Source organism: Carcharodon carcharias, chromosome 6 (genome assembly GCF_017639515.1).
Source record: "Carcharodon carcharias isolate sCarCar2 chromosome 6, sCarCar2.pri, whole genome shotgun sequence".
Classification (NCBI taxonomy): domain Eukaryota; kingdom Metazoa; phylum Chordata; class Chondrichthyes; order Lamniformes; family Lamnidae; genus Carcharodon; species Carcharodon carcharias.
Genome location: NC_054472.1, coordinates 72,824,650 through 72,839,861, shown reverse-complemented (window position 1 = coordinate 72,839,861; position 15,212 = coordinate 72,824,650). Strand labels below are relative to the sequence as shown.

Below are 15,212 nucleotides of genomic sequence, written 5' to 3'. Positions count from 1 at the left end.
AATAGAGAGAGAATAGCAGTGACAAAGTGAGAGCAGCAGCGACTGAGAACACAGTGACAGCAGCGGCAACTGAGAACACAATGAGAGCGGCAGAGACTGAGAACACGTGAGATCAGCAGCAACTGATAACGCAGTGAGAGCGGCAGCAACTGATAACACAGTGAGAGCAGTGGTGACTGAGAAGGAGAAAGGGAAGGCAGTGACTGAGAACACAGTGAGAGCAGCGGTGATTGAAAATATAATGTGAGCAGCAGTGACTGAGAACATGAGAGCAGTGGTGACTGAGAGCAGTAAGAGCAATGCTGAATGAGAACACAGTGAGATCAGCGGTGACAGAGACCATAGTGAGAGCAGTGGTGACTGAGTAGTTAGTCAGACCAATGGTGACTGAGAACACAATGAGAGCAGCATTGACTGAGAATACAGTTCAAGCAGCTGTGACTAAGAACAGAGGGAGAACAGTGGTGACCAGGAACACAGTGAGAAGAGTGGTGTCGGAGAACACAATGAGAGCAGTGGTGACTGAGAACACAGTCAGCAGTGGTGACTGAGAATACAGAGAGAGCAGCAGTGACTGAGAATACAGTGAGAGCAGTAGTGACTAAGAACAGAGAGAGAACAGCAGTGATGCAGAAACACTGAGAGGAGCAGTGACAGAGAACAAAGTGAGAGCAGTGGTGACTGAGAAGACAGTTAGAGCAGCTGTGACCCAAGGCCACAATACAGCAGTGAAAAAGAACACTGAGAGCAGTGGTGACTAAGAACACAGTGTGTCCAGCTGTTACTGAGAACAGAGAGAGAATAGTGTTGACTCGGGAACACAGTGAGAACTGTTGACTAAGAATACAGAGAGAGCAACAGTGACTGAGAATACAGTGAGAGCAGTGATGAGTGAGAACACAGTGAGAGCAGCGATGACTGAGAACAGAAAGAAAACAGTGTTGACCCAGGAACAGTGAGACCAGTGATGACTGAGAACATAGTGAGAGCAGCAGTGACTAAGAACACAGTGAGAGAAGGGGTGACTGAGAACACAATGAGATCAGAGGTGACCCGGGAACAGAGTGAGAGCAGTGGTGGATGAGAACAAGTGAGAGCAGCAGTGACTGAGAACACAGTGGGAGCAATGGCAACTGAGAACGTAGTGAGGACAGCAGTGACCTGGGAACACAGTAAGAGCAGCGGCGACTGAGAACACAATGAGAGCAGCATTGATCCGGGAACACTGTGAGAGCAGCATGAGAGAAGCGGTGATGGAGAGCACTGTGAGAGCAGCAATGAATGAGAACATAATGAGCACAGCGGTGACTGAGAACACAGTGAGAGCAGTGGTAACTGAGAGCACAGAGCAGCAGTGACCCAGGAACACGGTGAGAGCAGCAATGACTAAGAACAGAATGAGCGCTGCAGTCACGTGAGAACACCGTGAGAGCAGCAGTCTCTGAGAACTCATTGAAAGCAGCGGTGACTGTGAACAAAGAGAGTACAGTGGTGACTGAGAACTCAGTGAAAGCAGTAGTGACTGAGGACAGGGAAAGAACAGCGGAGAACACAGCTGTTAGAATTTTAATCAGTTAATTAATCTGGAAGTAATAAACTAGTCTCAGTGCTACTGACTATGAATCAATTGTCGTAAAAATGTAGGTGGTTCAGTTGTGCCTCTAAAGGGTTTCTGCTGTGAATGGCACATGGACGAGGCGCTTGTGCTTCATCCGTGCAGAATCGATATCAAGAGATTTCGGAAGCACAATTTTTGTTTCTTGGAGCTGCTGGTGATCGCTGTTTCGGCGCTCCGCTATTAATTTCAATTTAAGACAGAAGGAAAAAGTTTTAGGGATGGAAATCTGCCTTCCTTACCTGGTCTGGCCTACACATGGCCCAGGCCCACAGCAATTAGGTTGACTCTTAACTTGCCCCTGATTACAACATCCTGGGAGTTACCATTGACCAGAAAATGAACTGGACTAGCCATATAAATACTGTGGCTACAAGAGCAGGTCAGAGGCTAGGAATCCTGTGGCAAATAACTCACCTCCTGACTCCCCAAAGCCAACCAGCATCTACAAGGCACAAGTCAGGAGTGTGATGGAATACTCTCTCCTTGCCTAGATGAGTGCAGCTCCAACGACACTCAAGGAGCTTGACACCAGCAGGACAAAGCAGTCCACTTGATTGGCACCCCATCCACAAGCATTCACTCCCTACACCACCAAGGCACTGTGGCAGCAGTTTGCAATCTACAAGATGCACTGCAGAACCTCACCAAGTTTCCTTAGACAGTACCCTCCAAACCTACAACCACTACCATCTTGAAGGGCAAGGGCAGCAAATGGATGGGAACCACATCACATGCAAGTTCCTCTCTGAGCCACTCACCATCCTGACTTGGAAATATATCGCCATTCCTTCACTGTCACTAGGCCAATACTCTGGTACGCCCTCCCTAATAGCACTGTGGGTGTACCTACATCACAGGGACTGAAGCAGCTCAAGAAGGCAGCTCACCACCACCTTCTCAAAAGCAATTAGGGGTGGGTAATAAATGCTGGCCTACCCATTGATGCCCACATCCTGTGAAATAATTTAAAAAACAAGGAGCAATAACATTAAACATTCTGAACTTTTCAGTAAATTAAAATCTGAATGTGATAAATAACGTTAATGGAGTGCAGGCGTAGAAAGCCACATGGAAGTATGATGTAGTGACGTTAATGGAGACCGGGCTCAAAAAAGGTCAGGACTGCATGTGTACTAAATATTCCTGGATACAGGGTGTTTGGGAAAGATAAGGTAGTAAAGAAAGGATGAGAGGTGGCAGTATTGATTAAGGAGAATATTACAGTGCTAAAGAGAAAGGAAGTTCTAGACAAGTCAAAGACAGAATATATTTGGTTAACATTAAAAAATAGAGGTATCATTATACTACTAGGTGTATATTATAGCCCGCCAACTAATGGGAAAGACATAGAGGAAATTGCAATTAAATTACAGAGAACTGCAAAAACTGTAGAGTACTTATAATGGGGGACTTAAATTATTCTAATATGGGCTAATATTACAATCCGTAATAGAATAAAGAACAGAGGAGAAGTTTCTGAGAATTTTTTAGATCTGAATGTTTCTGGTCCAATGAGGATGGAAGCATTGCTGGATCTGGTTCTTGGGAATGCAGTAGGCCAAGTGGATCGAGTGTCAGTTGGAGAACATTTGAGGGACAGTGATCACAGTATCACAAGTTTACCTTAGATAAGGAAATGGACAGGGAAGAATCCAGAGTAAAAGTAATTAATTGGGGAGGGCCAATTTCAGTTAGGTGAGTATGGACTTGGCCCAGATAAGTTGGAATCAAAGATTGGCAGGCAAAACTGTAACAACACAATTGACTGCATATAAAAGGGTGCATGTATATGGTGTTAAATGGGGTGCTAATCAAGTGGGCTGCTTTATCCCGGATGGGGTCGAGCTTCTTGAATGTTGTTGGAGCTGCACTCATCCAGGCAAGTGGAGAGTCTTCCATCACACTCCTGACTTGTGCCTTGTTTTGGGGAGCCAGGAGGTAAGTTACTCATCGCAGAATTCCTAACCTCTGACCTGCTCTTGTAGCCACGGTATTTATATGGCTGGTCCTGTTAAGTTTCTGGTTAATGATAACCCTTTGCATAACCCTTAGGGGATTGTAATATGCATTGAAGGGGAGATGATTAGGTTCTCTTATCGGAGATGCTCATTCTTTAGAACTTGTGTGGTGTGAATATTACTTGCCAATTATCAGTTCAAGCCTGAATACTGTCCAGGACTCACTCCATGCGGGCAGTCCAGTATCTGAAGAGTTGTGAATGGTACTGAACACTGCAATGATCAGCTAACATCCCCGCTTTTGACCTTATAATTGAGGGAAGGTTATTGATGAAACAGCTGAAGATGGTTGGGCCTACGGCAGTATCCTGAGGAACTCCTGCAGTGGTGTCCTGGGGCTGAGATGATTAACCTCCAACAACCACAGCCATCTTCCTTTGTGCTAAGTATGACTCCAACCATTGTGGAGTTTTCCACTTGGTTCTCATTGACTTGAATTTTACTTCGGCTTTTTGGGTACATGCTGCCTTGATGTCAAAGACGAAGCAGAATTTCAAAGTATGCTGTTGATGCAATCGGAAGTATTGCAAACTGTGAAAAGGATAGTGATAGACTTCAAGAGGACTAAGGCAGGCTGATGGCATGTGCAGGCATGTGGCAGAAGATCATTAATGCACAGAAATGGAAAGTGATACGTTTTGCTGAGAACGAGGAAAGGCAATATAAAAGAAAGGGGACAATTCTAGAAACATACAGGGGCAGAGCAGAGGGACCTGGGAGCAGCTGTGCACAAATCGTTGAAGGTGGCAGGGCAGGGCAAGTAGAAAAAATAGTTAATAAAGCATATAAAATCCTAGGCAGTTGGTGCTAGTCAAATTAAATTTAATTAATAAATCTGGAATTAAAAGCTAGTCTCAGTAATGGTGACCATGAAACTGCCAGATTTCTGTAAAGACCAATGTGGTTCATTAATGTTCTTGAAGGAAGGAAATTGGCCGTTCTTCCTTGGTCTGGCCTACATTTAACTCCAGAGTCACAGCAATGTGGTTGCTCTTAATTGCCCTCTGTTAGGGATGGGTAAAAAATATTGGTCTTGGCAGTGATGCTCTGGTCCCATGAAGAATTTTTAAAAATGGGATCAAGGGCTTTATAAATAGGGCATAGAGTACAAAAGCAAAGACATTTATGGTAAACCTTTATAAAACATGGGTTCGGCCTCAACTGGAACATTGTGTCCAGGAAAAACATGAAGGAATGGAGAGGGTGTAGAAAAGATTTATGAGAATAGCTCCAGGGATGAGGGACTTTATTTACATGGAGTAGTTTGGAGAAGCTGGGACTGTTCTCCTTACAAAAGACAGGGACAAGAGGAGATTTGATGGAGTTGTTCAAAGTCATATGGGGTCTGGTCAGAGCAGATGAAAAGAAATCATTCCCATTGGCTGAAGGATCTAGAACCAGAGGACAATGATTTAAGGTGAATGACAAAAGAACCAAAGGTGACGCGAGAAAAATCATTTTACACTTCGAATGGTTAGGGTCCTGGAATGCAGTGCAGAGAGTGTGATGGAGGCAGTTCCAATTGTGGTTTTCAAGAAGGCAATTAAATAATTTTCTGAAGAGAAAAAAAATTCAGGACTATTCGGAAAGGAAGGGTGAGTGGGACCAGCTGTGTTCCTCTTGCAGATAGCCAGCGTGGACAAGAAAGACCTCCTATTCTGCTGTAACCATCACATGATTCTAAATGCCATTGTTCTTTTTTTGTCCTTTCACTGGACGTGAGCATTGCTAGCAAGACCAGGATTGATTGTACATCTCTAACTGCCCTTGTCTGAATAGTTTATTAGGCCATTTCAGAAGGCAGTTAAGAGTCAACCACACTGCTGTGGGTCTGGAATCACATGTAGGCCAAACTAGATGAGGATGGCAGATTTACTTCCCTGAAGGATATTAGTGAAATAGATAGATTTCAACAATCAATGATAGTTTCAAGGTCACCATTACTTCAATTCCAGATATATTAATTAATTGAAATTATTAATTATTTGAATTTAAACTCCACCAGCTGGCATGGTAGGCTTTGAACCTTCTGCCTCCAAAGTATTAATCTGGCCTTCTAGATTACTAGTCCAGTGACATTACCACTACCCCACCAACAGCTTTGTGGGTCCTGATGTGAGGTTGTGGGCAGTGGTAGTGAAACGTGATTTGACAAGGGCATTAAGCAGTGATGGATTCTCCTGTCACTCCGATGGATGAGTGTTTAGCAAGGAGACCAGTTGTTCACTGTCTAGGTAGGTATCACCTCATATGTGATATTAAAGCAAATCTTGATTTACAAATTCAATTGCAAATATTACATATGAAGTCACTGTTGGAGGAGGGGATGAAGGCACTGGCTTTGCAGCGTGTTCACTTGTCCTGTAGGGATCTGACTCTGTTTTCCTCAAATGTTGAGATTGCTTGATGACAGACACTTCTCTGTTTGGGCCTGCTCCAGGGTAGTGTCCAACTTACAGGCTCGCAGATTATCTTTGCATCTGAGTTTGGGATATCCTATGATGCAGGTTCCTGTGCTCCGTTGACTGTAGAATGCTGCCTTTGGTATGTGGGAATCCTCCAGGTGAACCACATGCCCAAGTCAGCAAAGCTGAACTCTGATGAGCATGCTCTTGGTGCGAGGCATGAGGCACCTTGCAAGAATTCTGGTGTTTGGGATTTGTCCTGCCATTTGATTTTGCAGATAAATCTTAAGCAGTGCAGGTGTAATGAATCTACTTGCTTTATGTGATGCCGTTGATTGTCCATGCCTCACAGCTATAGAGTAGTGATGTGAGAACCACTGGCTGGTAGACTTTGATCTTTGTTTTGAGACAAACTCCATGCTCTCTCCAAAGCCTGTGGGTGAGCCTGCTGAATGCTGAGCATGCTTTTGCATTCAAATGGGCAATTTCATTATCCAACATGGTGTTATTGGAAAGGATACTCCCAAGATAGTAGAATTTCTGAACTGAGCTGAGGGGTGTATTGTTGATTGTGACTAAAGGGTCTTGGAGTTTGTGGCCAATGGCATGTTAGTATAAGATCTAGCTGTCTCCACCAGGTTTATTATGAGGCTAGAGCATTCTGAGGCTTGGACAAAACAGTCACTAAGCTGGATGTCCTCTGCAGTGTGTGTGCTACAAGAAAACAGTTATCAGCAAACGAGTTCACTTATTAGCTGAGCAGCTGTTCTGTGATCTTTGTGTGAGGCTTCAGCCTTTGCAGATTGAAGAAGTTGCTGTCGGTCCTGAACTGAATGTGTACTTCTATGCCAAGATCTTTGAGTGCACACAAGAGTATGGCCAAAAAGTAGATGACGAACAGAACTGGCTTGATTAAACAATCTTGCTTGGTGCCATTGGTGACAGGAAAGACATCTGATGAGGTATCTTTCTGCATCACATTGGCCATCGAGCCATCATGAACTGAGCGGATGACCCTGATCATCTTTTCAGGACAGCCATACTTGTACAGCACCTTCCTGACCTTCATGGTTTACTGTATTGAAGGTCTTGGTCAGGTCAGCAAATACCATGTAGAGGTCCTTGTTCTGTCTGTGGGACTTTTCTTGAATTTGACGCACTGCAAAGATCATGTTGACTGTCCACATCCAGCGCAAAAGCCACACTGTGATTCTAGGTACACATAGTCTGTCAGAAGGGTGACAATCCTGTTTTTCCTGCTATGGAGGAAAGTGAAAACCACAATGATCATCACAGATGAGCTTGCTTCCCTTCCGTTCATACAAGTGAGTTATGGAGGCATCCTTGGAGCCTTGGGGCACAATGCCCTGGTTCCAGATCAAACAAAAGAGGCTAGTGAGTTTCCTAACCATGTGAGCTCCTCCATATTTGAATACTTCAGACCAAATGCCACCTGTTCCCAGAGGCTTGCTCACACACAGTTGTTTTATGGCCTTGGTGACTTCAGCTTGAGATGAACCAAGGGCAAGCTCATCTAGAACGCAATGCTGTGGAAGTGATTCAATAGCATGTTGCACAACGTGGGTTCCTACCTCAGGAGATTATTAAAGTGCTCTGTCCAATGAGAGAAAGTCTCTAGTCTGTTCAGTAGCAGTCGATTGCTGTCTGCTAAGAGGATGGGTGTTGTACCGTCAGTTTTTGGGCCATAGACAGATCAGAGACCTTCATGGAGAGCCTTCAGCTTGTGCTTAACAACAGCTTCTTGAAGCTCTACAGCCTTTTTTTCCCACCATTGACTCTTCATCTCTCTGCAGTGTGTGCTTTGCCTTGATGGTGGCTGGCAATTTTTGCTAATGATTTGTTGTCAGATATGTAGGATCTGTGAACATAGAGCACATCATCTAATAGCATGGTTATATCTTGCTTGTTATTGTCGAACCAATTTTGATGTTTCCATTTGACAAGTCCAAGGACTTCAGATGTCGTGCTATGTGTGACATCCTTAACTTCTTCCAAAAATCCTCTATGTCTGGGTTATCTTCTGAGATAGCAGCAAGTTCTATGACTTTAAGCAGTTCATGATTCTTTACATATGAACACAAACCAGAATTAAACCTCTTTCTGTTTGAGAAGGCTGTTATTGATTTAGGGCCTATATGATCACATACATTCTATCAATAATGTCCTGCTCTTAGGGGAATCCAGAGATATAGTAAATGTTCAGAGCTCTTTCCTGATTATATTCCCATAATCCATGATTTTCCATGAGAAAATTAATGAATTGGTTGGGCAAATATGTCATCTGGGCCCAGCATGATGTACGTCAGCAATGTTATTATATTTATCTACTGTTGCTATTTGGAAGGATCCAGGAGTCCAAGTTTGCATGGCCATAATAATCTTCAACAGAGCTGCCCCTGTCATGGGTGTGGTTTTTGGATCTGGCTGCGAGTTATGTCAGCTAGGGCTTCCTAGGGCTATAGTAGTATCTACATATGTTTTTGGGGAGATTTCCAGTAGCAATTGCCCTGGCCTGCAAATGGGAAGTGGCTGTGTTCGGAGGAATCCTAGCAGAGTAGCTTAAGGTACACACACGCTGGCTCACATCCTTCCTCTGTTACTACTCCCCCAGAATCTGCAATCATAAGACGTGATCAAAAGGAATACCCACGTGATCTAATTAATCAGCGCACAATGACAGTTCCCTAGGATAAGAGACACAGACAGTAGATGAAGTACATCTTTAAGAATTTCTGTGTAAATGTTATATCACAGCAGTTGGTAAAGGCTGAGTTATTTCAAATCCCAGAGGGAAACTTAAAACAACTGCTATAACCTATATTTTCAATTGGCATGTTTGAGATGCAGCTCTGAATTCAGAAATGAAACCACCAAACCTCCAGAGGTTTTTTCTTTAAATTAAATTAAACATTTATTAATTTAACAACAAATTTAAACACATACACATGTCTACAAATTACTACCATAATAACTATTAAACAAATCCCCAAATTAGTCACTCCCAGGTAATCTTCCCCAAGGCAACAATAACCCATAGACTTAAACAGGCACCAGGCAAAGCATATTTTATCTTATGAATTCAAAATGAGGTTCCTTTCAATTTGGTTCCTTCGCACAGTTGTAGGCTTACAGGCAGCATGTCTCTGACCCTCACACAAAATTATTTTCTGTATATACCTAGCTTTCCCTTTGAATGCAAATTCTCATTTAATCACCAAGCCCTTTGAACTCCACCTCTTATAACAATAAAACCCCTTTCATAGTACAAGTTTTATTAAAAATAGATATCTTGCTTGGTGTCTCCTAGCTAGGTACAAGATTTCACCCCAGTCTTTGAATGGTTTATTCAACAAAATGCAAATGTCCCTTCTACCTTTTTGTTTATATCTCAAAGCTACTATACATCAAAGCACCCAGACGAGCTGGCGTTAATCCAATTAAGACACACACACTCACACCCACAGACACAGACCCCACTACAAGTCCAATTTAAAATAATTTCCAATAACATTATATACATTAATATCTTCATGACTTCTCCATCCCTATCGAAAAATGAACCATCATAATTCTAAAAGACGGCTTCTTTTTTAGTAACTCATCTCACACTATCAGATGCATGCGTTAACATAACAATATATATCTATATACACATGTATCAACAAAAATCACTCCAGTCCAGGTTTTTAAAAATGCCCAATCTTCCTTTACGCTTCACACTCTTGATAACGCATCTGCGAACAGATTTTCTCTACCGCCACATGTATAATCTGTCGATTAAATGGTTGGAATAATGGACTCCACCTGTAAATCTTGCACTTTTGTCTTAAAATTTGTCTAAAAACTTCAAAGGATTGTGGTCTGTATAAACAATTGTTTCCGATGAATTGTTGGCAACATAAATTTCAAAATGCTGCAATACTAACATCAAACCCAGGGTCTCTTTTTCGATTGTTGAATATCTTCTCTATTGTACATTCAGCTTCTGTGAAAAATACCCTATCAGTTTTTCAATTCCAGTGTCATCTTCTGGTAACAGTACAGCCCCAATGCCTATATTGCTTGCGTCAACGGCCAACTTGAATTGCTTGGCATAATTGGGTACTGACAACACTGGTGTCATAGTTAATACAGTTTTCAAACTAACAAATGACTTCTGACACTCCAGTGTCAGTTAAAACTTCTTGTTCTTTTTAATAGTTCAGTCAGTGGAGCAACCACACTGTTAATATTTGGTACAAATTTCCGGTAAAACCCACTCATGCCCAGAAATCTCAAAACATCTTATTTTGTTGTAGGCACTGGGAAATCCACAATAGCCTTAACTTTCCCATCTCTCAGAGACACCTTACCATGTCCAATGGTATAGCCTAGATATGTAACTTGTGCTTTTGCAAATTCACTTTTAGCCAAGTTCATCACCAAATTCTTGTAATCGAGAAAATAATCCTTCCAGATGCTGCAAATGCTCCTCCCAAATATGACTGAAAACTATTAGATCATCAATATAAACAGCACAATTGCTTAGACCCGCAATTACTTTGTTTGCCAGTCTTTAAAATGTCGCAAGTACACTCTTCATACCAGAAGGCATGACTTTAAACTGATATAGTCCACTTGGCATTACAAAAGCCAATATCGCCTTTGTTGTCTCTGACAACAGTACCTGTCAATATCTTTTTAGCAAGTCACTCTTTGTGATAAATTTCGATTGTCCCACTTTATCAATGCAGTCTTCCAACTGTGGTATAGGATATGAATCTGCTTTTGTCACTGCATTCATCTTTCGATAGTCCGCACACAGTCTTTGTGTTCCATCCGGTTTCGGTACCAGCACAATAGGCAAACTCCAGTTACTGCTGCTAGACTCAGTTATATCATTTTGAAGCATAAAATCAATTTCTTTTTGTACTTGTGGCAACTTTGCAGGATTTACTCTATGAGGATGTTGCCTTATTGAAAATGAAACCTGCACACAGACATCATGTATAGCTAAATGTGTCTTTCCCAATTTATTCCCACAAATAGGTTTGTGTGACTACAATACCTTTTCCAGATCACTTTTTGACACTTGCTTGGAAGGTAACTCAATACTTCATTTAAATTTCCAAGAAGCCCCTCATTATCCAATTTGATTAGAGGAAAATCAATTTCAGAGTCCTGCACTTCTACCTCTCATTCATCATCCACCATCAGTAATGCCTCTTTTTGTTCCTCTTCCCTGTCAAAGTGTTTTTAAGCATTTTTACATGACATACCCTCTACTTCTTTCTTCTATCTGGAGTGTTTATTAAATAATTTACTTCACTCAATTTCTTTTCAATCCTGTAAGGCCCACAAAATCTTGCATTTAATGAATCACCTGGTACTGGTAACAAAACTACAAATGTTGTCTTTCTTATCTACCCTCACTTTCATCACTTGCTGTGATATCTTTAAATGTTCCCTAGCCAACTCACATGTTCTATTCAATCTTTCCCTGAAATTTGATATGAAATCCAAGAGAATAGTTTCTGAATTTTGACCCACCAATTTCTCATGAATTAATTTCAGTGGCCCCCTTACCCCATGACCATAAACTAGTTCAAAAGGGCTAAAACCAGTCGATGCATTAGGAGCGTCTCTAATAGCAAATAACAAGAATGAAATCCTCTTTCCCAATCCTGTGCATAATCCTGTCAGTACGCTCTCATCATAGTTTTTAAAGTTTAATGCCACCTTTCTAAAGCTCCTTGTGACTGTGGATGATAAGCTGTTGACTTAAACTGTTTTCTCCCCAAACTATTCATTACTTTCTTAAACAGCTGTGACATGAAATTTGACTCCTGATCTGATTGTATTTCCTTAGGTAAACCATGGGGAGAAATTTCCCCCTATCGGGGGGGGGTTATGCAGGGGCAGGCGGGAGCATGCATGAACCCGATTGACGCCCCTGATTGGGTCCGCACCGCCATTTTATGTGGGCGTACCAATTAAGGCCCGCCCATTGTGACATGCACCCAGAAGCACTGAGCACTCCCTGCGCGGGCAGGGGAGGATTCCTTGAGTTGGGGTCTGCGCTCTTTTGCGCATGCACACGAAAGAGTGCAGAAATCTCCCTGAGGCACCTCAGTTTAAGATTAGTTTAAGATTTAAAAATTTAAATAAAGAAAAGAAAATATTTTAAGACGTCCCCTCATGGGGTAGTGTCACATGAGCTGGGACATGTCAAGGAACATTAATGTATTTAATTTATAAACCCTTCATGAATCCTCATCCTGCCCGTGGATGAGGTTCCATGAAAAATACAAGGTTGCCTGGGCTCTTTGCCTGTCCGCCAACCCTTAAGGTTGGATGGGCAGCTCAGTTTATTACTTTAATTGATATTTAAATGGCCTTAATAGGCCTTTGACAGGTTGGTGGGCACACAGCCAACTCGGCTGTGCCCCCACCAAACTGAAAATCTAAATGACGCGCAGTGACATCAGGACGCACGCCCGATGTCACCTCGCATCATTTTATGCCTCAGCGAGCAGCCCCTGTCCCCGCTCGCCAAGCCAAAAATTCTGGCCCATATCTTGTAAAAAATGTAACTCCTCCACAATCTTCTTAGTTGTAATATTTCTCAAAGGTTTCACTTCACGAAACCTGGCAGACACATCCATTCTTGTTAGGAAGGACTGATTTCCACTTTTAGTCTTGGGACGGGCCCTACACAATCAATCATGACCCTAGTAAAAGGTTCTTCAAATGCTGGTATTGGGATTAAAGGCACTGGCTTAATCACTGCTTGTGTTTTCCCTGTTACTTGACATGTATGACAGGTTCGACAGAATTTGACTATAACCCTATGCAATCCTAGCCAAAAATAAACCTCTGTATCTTTTTCTGTGTTTTCCTAATTCCTAAATGTCCCCCCATTGGAATTTCATTAGCAATCCTCAGAATCTCATTTCTATACCCTAATGGAATCGAATGCACCTCACTCCAGCTTTCATTTGCTAAGACATGATACGGCCTCCATTTTCTCATTAAAATATCTCCCTTAAGATAATAATATACTGGAATACATTTTGCTGCTGCTTCTGAATAAGCTTTCTGATATAACTGCTTTAATTGAAAAGCATTTTTCTGTAACTCCACGAACCTCCTTGAGTTAACCACTTCAGCTAAATTGTCCTGTAGTCTTTCCTCCTGAACAATGTTATCAAACACAGTGCCAGCTAATTGGATTTCAACACCTTCTCCTTGTCTTTGAACTGCCTGCTCTTCTTGTTTATCTTGGTCTTCCCAATGAGCCTTTGATCTCATTATCACACAATCAGGAAACAATCTAGGATACTCCCTCTGTAACAACTCTGTTGAAAACACTTCTACAGGCCGCTCAACTATCCTGGGCATCACCCACATTTGTGACCCAGCTATATCATTACACAGAATAAAACGAACCCCTGCAATGGGAAACTTTTCCACTACTCCAACAATAACTTCACCTGTCCTCCATTTGCTCTTTAAAATTACCTTCCACAATGGAATAGATTTAGCATCTCCATGAACCCCACTTATCATCACCTGCTCCTGCAATACTCCCTTTGAACAACAAATATCACTATCCCACAACATATAAAATTGACCAGCCTCAGTGTCTCTTAAAATTTTAACATCTTTACCTACTCCACCCTGTACACATGGAAAGACTTTCCCTTCACACACAGTCTTTAAACATTTCTGCATCCTGCCCCTCAGAATTCTCTAGGGTAAATTGTGAACACATTCCCACTTCTTTGCCTATCACTGATTCTCCCTGTTTTACCTGTACACAAGCCATTGGTTTTCCTGTATCTGAACCTCAGAAATTCACAGTACTTTTACTTCTAGAACTTTTCTGTACCTCAATAATTCTAACAGATTTTCCCAGTAATTTCCAACACACTGACTTCGTGTTCCCCACTTTATTGCAATGAAAACACCTAAACTTTCGAATATCACTCCTACCCTCAGCACCTCCCTTTTTATTCTGAGAAAAAACTGCCTGAGAATTCCAAGCCACTCCTTCTCTTCCCCAACTACCTACCTTCCTTTCACCTTCCTACTATCAGTCCTTTTCTAATTTGAAAGGATGACGAAAAGAAGGTTTAGCTCTATGAGCTAACTCATAATCATCAACTATCTCTGCTGCTTGTCTTACAGTTTGATCCCTCTGTTCCTCCACATGAGTTCTCCTACTGAAGGGATTGAGTCTTTAAATTCTTCCAAAACAATTACTTCCCTAAGAGCTGCATATGTTGTCTCCATTTTTAATGGCCATATCCACTGGTCAAAGTTACTTTGTTTTACTCTCTCAAGCTTAATATAAATTTTCCCAGGCTGTTTTCTCATACTCCTAAATTTCTGCCTGGATGCTTCAGGAACCAACTCATATACTCTCAAAATAGCCTTTTTCGCCACATCATAATTCACCGATACCTCTTCAGACAGTGAAGCATATACCTGATGTGCTCTACCCAGCAACTTAGACTGCAATAATAACATCCAATACTCCAGTGGCCATTTCATCTGTTTAACTATCTTCTCAAATGAAATGAAGAACACTTCAACATTTTTTTCCACAAACTTTAGAAGACTTGTACAAATTAAACATTTTCCCAGTGGGTTTTAGCTTAAAGGTTTTATCATCATCAGAACTCTCCTCAGAATCTGATATCTCTTTTTTAACTTCCAAACTTTTAACCAGGTATTCTCTTTCTCTATCTTTCTCTCTTTCCTGAAATTCCAGTTCCAGCTCCCTTTCTTTCTCCTGCCTTTCTGCTTGCTCCCTTTTAAATGTAATTTCTCTTTCCTTCACTTCTAATTCATGCCTTTGCATGTTCAAATTCAAGCTTCTTCATTTCAAACTGAAGTCTTACTGCCTCCAGCTATGACTCACTATTGTCAGGTATCACTTACAACTGTAGGTGCTGTGCTATTCTTTTAATTATATCTGATTTCCTAGCCACATAGGTAATCCCAATTTTAATTTATCTGCCAATTCTGTTAACTTACTCTTGGCTATCTTTTGCAACCCAATCAGAGTTATATCTTCTACTCCCAGACAAGTCTTAGCAATTGCCAAAGCCATCTTGCAGTCTCACCACCTTGAAAAAACTCACCAACTCCTGAATTTAAAATGCT

The 15,212-nt window shown here is 41.7% G+C and overlaps 1 non-coding gene across 1 annotated transcript; it reads left to right on the top strand.

Annotated features, from left to right (window-relative positions):
* The first annotated feature begins 1,661 nt into the window (after nt 1-1,661).
* LOC121279448 lies at nt 1,662-1,795 on the top strand. Its single transcript, XR_005943395.1, has one exon. It is a non-coding gene; the product is annotated as a U11 spliceosomal RNA (small nuclear RNA).
* The last annotated feature ends 13,417 nt before the right edge of the window (nt 1,796-15,212 follow it).